At 45.0% G+C, this 7,011-nt stretch overlaps 1 pseudogene; it reads left to right on the forward strand.

Moving 5' to 3' along the window:
* LOC125926001 (small nuclear ribonucleoprotein G-like) lies at positions 1-409 on the forward strand (annotated as a pseudogene).
* The last annotated feature ends 6,602 nt before the right edge of the window (positions 410-7,011 follow it).

A 7,011-nucleotide genomic window follows, 5' to 3' on the forward strand; every position in this document is an offset into this window, starting at 1 on the left:
AAAAAAATTAAAATACCTTCCTTAAAAAGTATTTTGGAATCTTTGAGCTCACCGAGTAGTCACCATGAGCAAAGCTCACCCTCTGGAGTTGAAAACATTTATAGGCCATAAATTATTGAAATTAGTTGGTGGCAGCATGTCCAAGGAATATTGTAGGGGTTTGATCTCTTTGTGAATCTTGTGAGAGATGAATGTGTGGACATGCCAACTAGGGGGCAACAGAACAATACTGGAATGGTGGTAATTTGAGGACATAGTATCATCGTGTTAGAAGCCTTGGAACAAGTATAAACAGTGGGTGTTCACCAGAAGAAATGAACTGCTTCCACAAGTCCCCTCTCTCCATAGAACCTGTTTCACTACAATATAAAAATCAGTCATGTGCATTTTCATATTGAACTTTTTTGTTAAATAAACTTTTGTAATAGTCAAAAATACATATTTTGGGGCGCCTGGCTGGCTCAGTTGGTGGAATATACAATTCTTGATCTCAGGGTCCTAAACTCAAGCCCACGTTGGATGGAGAGATGACTTAAAATCTAGGGCGCCTGGGTGGCTCAGTTGGTTGAGTGTCTGACTCTTCATTTTGGCTCAGGTCATGGTTGATGAGGGACCATAGGCAAGCTGAGGGCCAAGCACAGCTAGCACACCTACCCCCTCCCCTCCCCACTCCCCCACGGTGGGATATGTGTGATGTTCCTCAGGCACTCCCAGCTGCCCCAGAACAAAGGAAAGGAAAGGGAACAAGTGGCTAACTGATAGAGATCACAGTCACACAGACGTGTCTCCATCAGTTTACAAATGTCTTAGTAAATTACAGGAAAAAGGCAATCCCATCAATGGCCTAAAGTCCAGGAACTCCCTACTGTCTTCATGTTAATGCTTTCCTAGAGGGAAAAACAACCTTAGTTTGACAATAGCAAGGCCTCCAGTATTCTGTGAGCCTTTAGCACATGAACATCCCTTTGGAAACCTCCCTTTTGACTTTATCCCTCCCTCTCCCCCAACTCCATAAAATGGTCACCCCACACACTTAGAGTGCCGTTCTTTCTGCCCACGGGTCCTGTTCCCGTGCTTTAATAAAATCACTTTTTTGCATCAGAGACGTCTTCAACAATTCTTTCTTGGCCGTCAGATCCAAACCCTACAAACCATTCCACATCACCCCCAAACCTTATCAATGATCTTTACGGCTCCTGAGTTCAGTTTGTGAGTTCGAGCCCCACAACAGGCTCTGTGCTGCTGGAGTTTTAAAGTGTTTTTTTTTTTTTTTTTAACTTAAACAAAAAGTCACATGCTCTACTGACCGAGCCAGCCGGGGCCCCTTTGCTTTTTTTTTTTTTTTTTTTTTTTAGTGTTTTATTTTATATTTGAGAGAGAGCAGGGGAGGAGCCGAGAGCAGGAGACAGAATCCCAAGCAGGCTCCAGGCTCTGAGCTGTCAGCACAGAGCCCAACATGGTGCTCAAACCCCAGAAACGTGAGATCATGACCTGAGCCTAGGCCGGTGGCTTAATTGATTGAGCCACCCAGGTGTCCCTGCTTTTTGCTTTTAAAAATTAATATATTAATTTTTATTAATATAATTAAAAAAAACCCTGACTGGGTAGCTCAGTTGGTTAAGCGTCCGACTTCGTCTCAGGTCATGATCTCATGGTTTGTGAGTTTGAGCCTCTCATCAGGCTCTGTGCTGACAGCTCAGAGACTGGAGCCTGCTTCAGATTCTGTCTCCCTCTCTCTCTCTGCCCCTTCCCCACTCGCACTCTATCTCTCTCTCAAAAATAAACATTAAAAAAAGTTTTTTAAAAAATTAATATATTCTGGGGCGCCTGGGTGGCGCAGTCGGTTAAGCGTCCGACTTCAGCCAGGTCGCGATCTTGCGGTCCGTGAGTTCGAGCCCCGCGTCGGGCTCTGGGCTGATGGCTCAGAGCCTGGAGCCTGCTTCTGATTCTGTGCCTCCCTCTCTCTCTGACCCTCCCCCGTTCATGCTATGTCTCTCTCTGTCCCAAAAATAAATAAAAAACGTTGAGAAAAAAAAATTAAAAAAAAAATTAATATATTCTGGACAATTTTTCCAAATAAAAACATGGAGATCGACTTCATTCTATTTAATGGCATCATAAAGATCTTCTCATCTGTAAAGAACTCTTAGTTCTTCCCTGATCTTGTCCCCACCTAGTTGATTTCCAGAACAAAGGACTTTCCACCTGTCAAAATCCACTCTGCCTAGAAGGCAATTGATGCTACAAATACTCTATTTTTTTTTTGGTTTTTGTTTTTTGGGGGGGGGGGGGGAGCGGGTTGAGGGGGGCTAAACTTACCATTAATAAGAATCAAATAATTAAGCCTTAGATCCATAAAAACGATAAAAGACTCATAAGGCTGCAGAAAGTTCCTCCTTCGGTGAAGAAACAACCCCCTGTCCCGTGATCCTGAGCATGTTTGGGGTTGTGTCAATGGAGGAATTTCCCTACCTCAGGCAGGATGAAGACTTAAAGAAAGGACTAGAGTGAGGGTGCCTGGCTGGCTAAGTCAGAGGAGCATGAGACTCTTGATCTGTGGGTTGTGAGTTTGAGCCCTATGTTGGGTGTAGGGATTACTTAAAAAAAGGGAGGAGGGACTAGGGTGAAGACAGGAAGGCATGCTTGTGAAATCACAGAAATCATAAAACTGAGACTACTGACTAATGGACTAGATTAACAACAGGTTGCATTGAAAAAGTTCTTGCTGAGATAAAGGGATAAACTAAATATGATGAGGTTTTGGAATGGTGGTGGGGTTCCGAGCCCACGGCCAAGAAAGATTTCATTAACGCGGCGGGGGTGGGCGGTGCGGTAGGCAGGAAGAGCAGCTCTGGGGGTATAAAGAATGGCTGGTTATATACCATGGACTTGGAGGAGGTAAAGTCAAAAGGGAGGTTTCCAAAGGGATGTTCGTGTGCTAAAGGCTCACAGAATACTACAGGCCTTGCTATTGTCAAACTAAGGTTGCTTTTCCCCCTAGCAAAGCATTAACATGAAGACAGCAGGGGGTTCCTGGAGAAACACTCTGCTTGCCTCAAGTATCTGTCAATGCACTGCAGGTTATAAGGAAATTCAATTTCACCTGCCATTTCCTTCTGCCTTTGTTCTCCCCATCACTATGGAGGGAGGGTGATGTTGGGGCTCCTGGAAACTGAGTCTGTAGGTTTCTGGAGATTAGGTTATTGATAAGATTACCATTTTCTTGTAATTTACTAAGATATTTGTAAACTGGTGGAGACTATCAGTTTAACCATTTGTTTTCTGTTCTTTCCTTTGTCCTCAGGCAGCCAGGAGAGCCTGAGGAATGTCACACATGTCCCACAGAGGGTGTTGAGGGGGAGGGGTGGTAATGCTAGCTTGTGCTTGGCCCTCAGCTTGCCTTATGGTCCCTCACCATATATAACAATAAGATATTTAATAATGATAAATGTGCTTATTTTTATGTCTAGGCATTATCTAGAAAGTATTTAAAGCAAACAGGGATGGGGTGCCTGGCTGGCTCAGCCCTTAGAATATGCAACTCTTGATCTTGGGTCCTTGAGTTTGAACCCCACATTGGGGAAAGAGTTTACTTAAAAAAAAAAAAAGCTGGGGTGCCAGGGGGGGCTCAGTTGGTTGAGTGTTGGACTCTTGATTTCCATTCAGGTCATGATCCCAGGGCTTAGAATTCAGCCCTGTGTTGACTCTGTGCTGAGCATGGAGCCTGCTTAAGATTCTCTCTCTTGGGGCGCCTGGGTGGCTCAGTCGGTTAAGCGTCCGACTTCGGCTCAGGTCACGATCTCACTGTCCGTGGGTTCGAGCCCCGCGTCGGGCTCTGTGCTGACTGCTCAGAACCTGGAACCTGTTTCAGATTCTGTGTCTCCCTCTCTCTCTGACCCTCCCCCGTTCATGCTCTGTCTCTCTCTCAAAAATAAATAAATGTTAAAAAAAAAAAAAAAAGATTCTCTCTCTCTCCCCCTCTGCTCCTCTTCCTCACTGTTTCTCTAAAATAATAATAATAATAATAATAATAAGCAAACAGGGATAAATATGAATTCCTGAAATTAAATTTTTAAAAACTTTAAATTTTATTTACTTATTTTGAGAGAGAGAGAGTGAGGGAGGGACAGAGAAGAAGAGAGAGAATCCCAAGCAGGCTCCGCACTGTCAGTGCAGAGCCCAATTCAGTTCTCGATCTCACAAACCATGAGACCATGACCCAAGCCAAAACCAAGAGTCGGACGCTTAACCAACTGAGCCACCCAGGCACCCCCTGAAATTAATTTTTAAAAATTTGTGAAGTTGATGGGCAATGATTTCTTTTTTTTTAAACATTTATTCATTTTTGAGAGACAGAGACAGACCATGAGTAGGGGAGGGGCAGAGAGAGAGGGAGACACAGAATCCAAAGCAGGCTCTAGGCTCTGTGCTGTCAGCAGAGCCCTACGCGGGGCTCGAAGTCACGAACCGGGAGATCATGACCTGAGCCAAAATCGGACGCTTAACCGACTGAGCCACCCAGGTGCCCCTATGGGCAATGATTTCTTAAATAGACACAAAATCATAATGGAATGATAGAATTGACTTCATTAAAATTAAGAAGTATCCATTAAAAGACCATTGAGAGTAAAAAACAAGCCACGGACTAGGAGAAAATATTCGTAATGCGTATATCTGACAAAGGACAATGCATATGTCAGAAAATAAATGTGTATCTAGGTTAGATATAGATACGTAAAAGAACTCATTTGAAAAAATGGACAAAGGACTTGAAGTGGCATTTCACAGAAGATGACATCCACATAGTTAATAAACATGAAAAGGTTGCCAACATTATCAATTATTAGGGTAATTAAAACTACAATGAGATAGTGGAAATTCTAGAGCAATTAGAAAAGAAAGTGAAATAAAAGGCATCCAAATTCGAAAAGAAGTAACATTAACTTTATTCATAGGTGACATGATCCTATATACAGAAAACCCCAAAGAATCTATAAGAAAACTCCTAGAGCTAGTAAGCTAATTCAACAAAGTTGTAGGGTACAAGATCAACACAAAACCCTGCTATGTTTCTGTACACCAGCAATGAACAATATGAAAAGGAGACTAGGAAGGCAATTCTGGAATTTCTGGGTTGGTGCACATGTGGAGATTTGGGAGAGTGGCCGGTCTGAAAAGCTGCATGCCCTTTCCCCATGCCTAGCCCTATGTAACTCTTCCATCTGACTGTTCCTAAGTTACACCCTTTTAGAATCAACCAGCGCTCTCAGTTTGTGGGTTCGAGTCCTGTGTCAGGCTCTGTGCTGACAGCTCAGAGCCTAGAGCCTGCTTCGGATTCTGTGTCTCCCTCTCTCTCTACTCTTCCCCCACTCATGCTCTGTTTCTCTCTCTTTCAAAAATGAATAAACATTAAAAAAAAAAAGTAGCTGTGGAATTAGAATGAGAAAAAAAGATGATTCCATTTATAATATCATCTAAAAGAATAAAACATCTAGGAATAAATGTAAATGAGGTGAAAGACCTATACACTGAAAACTACAACTTACTGCTGAATGAAATTAAAGAGGACCTGAACAAAGGAAAGACATCCATGTTCATGGACAGGAAGACTTACTATAGTTAAGATTCCAGTAAAATGAAAAGTGAGCAGTCCACAGATTTAATGCAGTCCCAGTCGAAATTCCAACACCCTTGGGCACCTGGCTGGCTCAGTGGGAAGAGCCTGGGAGCCTTGATCCCAGGGTGATGAGTTCTAGCCCCATGTTGGGGGTAGATGTTACTAAAAATAAACAAATAGTCCCAGGCTTCCCCCCAGCAGACAACAGCACCTCTGTCTCACTTTTTCTTATTTTCCCCCTTCCTTTGTTTCCTTCCCCCCCCCCCCACTACTTCCCCTTGGAGGTGATTCCCTGGGAAGGGGCAGTGCCTCTCACCCCCACCTCCCAGTCACCCCCGGAAGCCTCATATCAGGGGCCTCATGGAACTAATTTGCTGACTCACCCATCCAGCATACCCCTGCATCCAGCTGGATTGCCGGGCACACACCTTCCCAGCCTGGATCCCCCTCTGCTCCCTCTTCAGTCAGTCCAGTCCCCTTTCTGCACACACCCCCACCATGTGCTGAAGACAGTGGGGTGCTAAAGGCCCTGGACTACCCCAGGTCACCACTGTGAGGCCAACAGCTGGGCAGCGGGGGTGGGGAGCGGAGGGAGGAAGAGGGAGGAGGGGAGGGCGGAGGAGGTAACCCCATCAAACTGGGAGGTAGGCAGATCCAAAGGATATCGGGAAGTTTGCAGGGCCATTAGAAAGCCACAGATTGTCAAAAGAAAGAAAGAAAGAAAACCGGAAATTGTCACTCCTGCTGGAAAAGGCAACATCTAGGGAAGTCCAGGTGTAGAAAGTGAGTGTGCCAAAGAAAATGCCTGCAATTCAGAACGATTCTTTTCTTTATTTTTTAAAGTTTTTTAAATTTATTTTGAGAGAGAGAGAGAGAGAGAGCAGGGGAGGGCAGAGAGAGAGGGAGAGAGAGAGAAAATCCCAAGCAGGCTCCAAGCCACCAGTGCAGAGCCTGACGCAGAGCTGGAACCCACAAACCGGTGAGATCATGACCTGAGTGGAAATCGAGAGTCAGAAGCTCACCCGACTGAGCCCCCAGGTGCCCGGACGCTTGGCCGTCCTTAACACCAAGTCCTTCACTATATGACCCGCGACCAGCTTCCACAATTGTGCTTGCTCTGGCCATGGTTACTTTGCAAATGGGAAAGCTTTTTCCTGACTGACTTCCTCTTACAGCTGAACTGCTTCGGAAAGCACAGATGGGTGGCTCCCAGTTGACCCACTGATTTAAGTCTAGCATGCCCTGGAGCACACCCTGGTGACCTGGGTCAAAGGAGTGTTTGGGGTACATCCCCCTCTGTCCCAGGCTCGGGTTTAGGTTTCCCCAAGGACAACAGCAAACCGGAAGTGCCAGCCAGAGGACCAGCAGCCTCTACCATCAGCTCCCAGCTGTCA

The sequence above is a fragment of the Panthera uncia genome, chromosome F1 (assembly GCF_023721935.1).
Source record: "Panthera uncia isolate 11264 chromosome F1, Puncia_PCG_1.0, whole genome shotgun sequence".
In the NCBI taxonomy this organism is placed as follows: domain Eukaryota; kingdom Metazoa; phylum Chordata; class Mammalia; order Carnivora; family Felidae; genus Panthera; species Panthera uncia.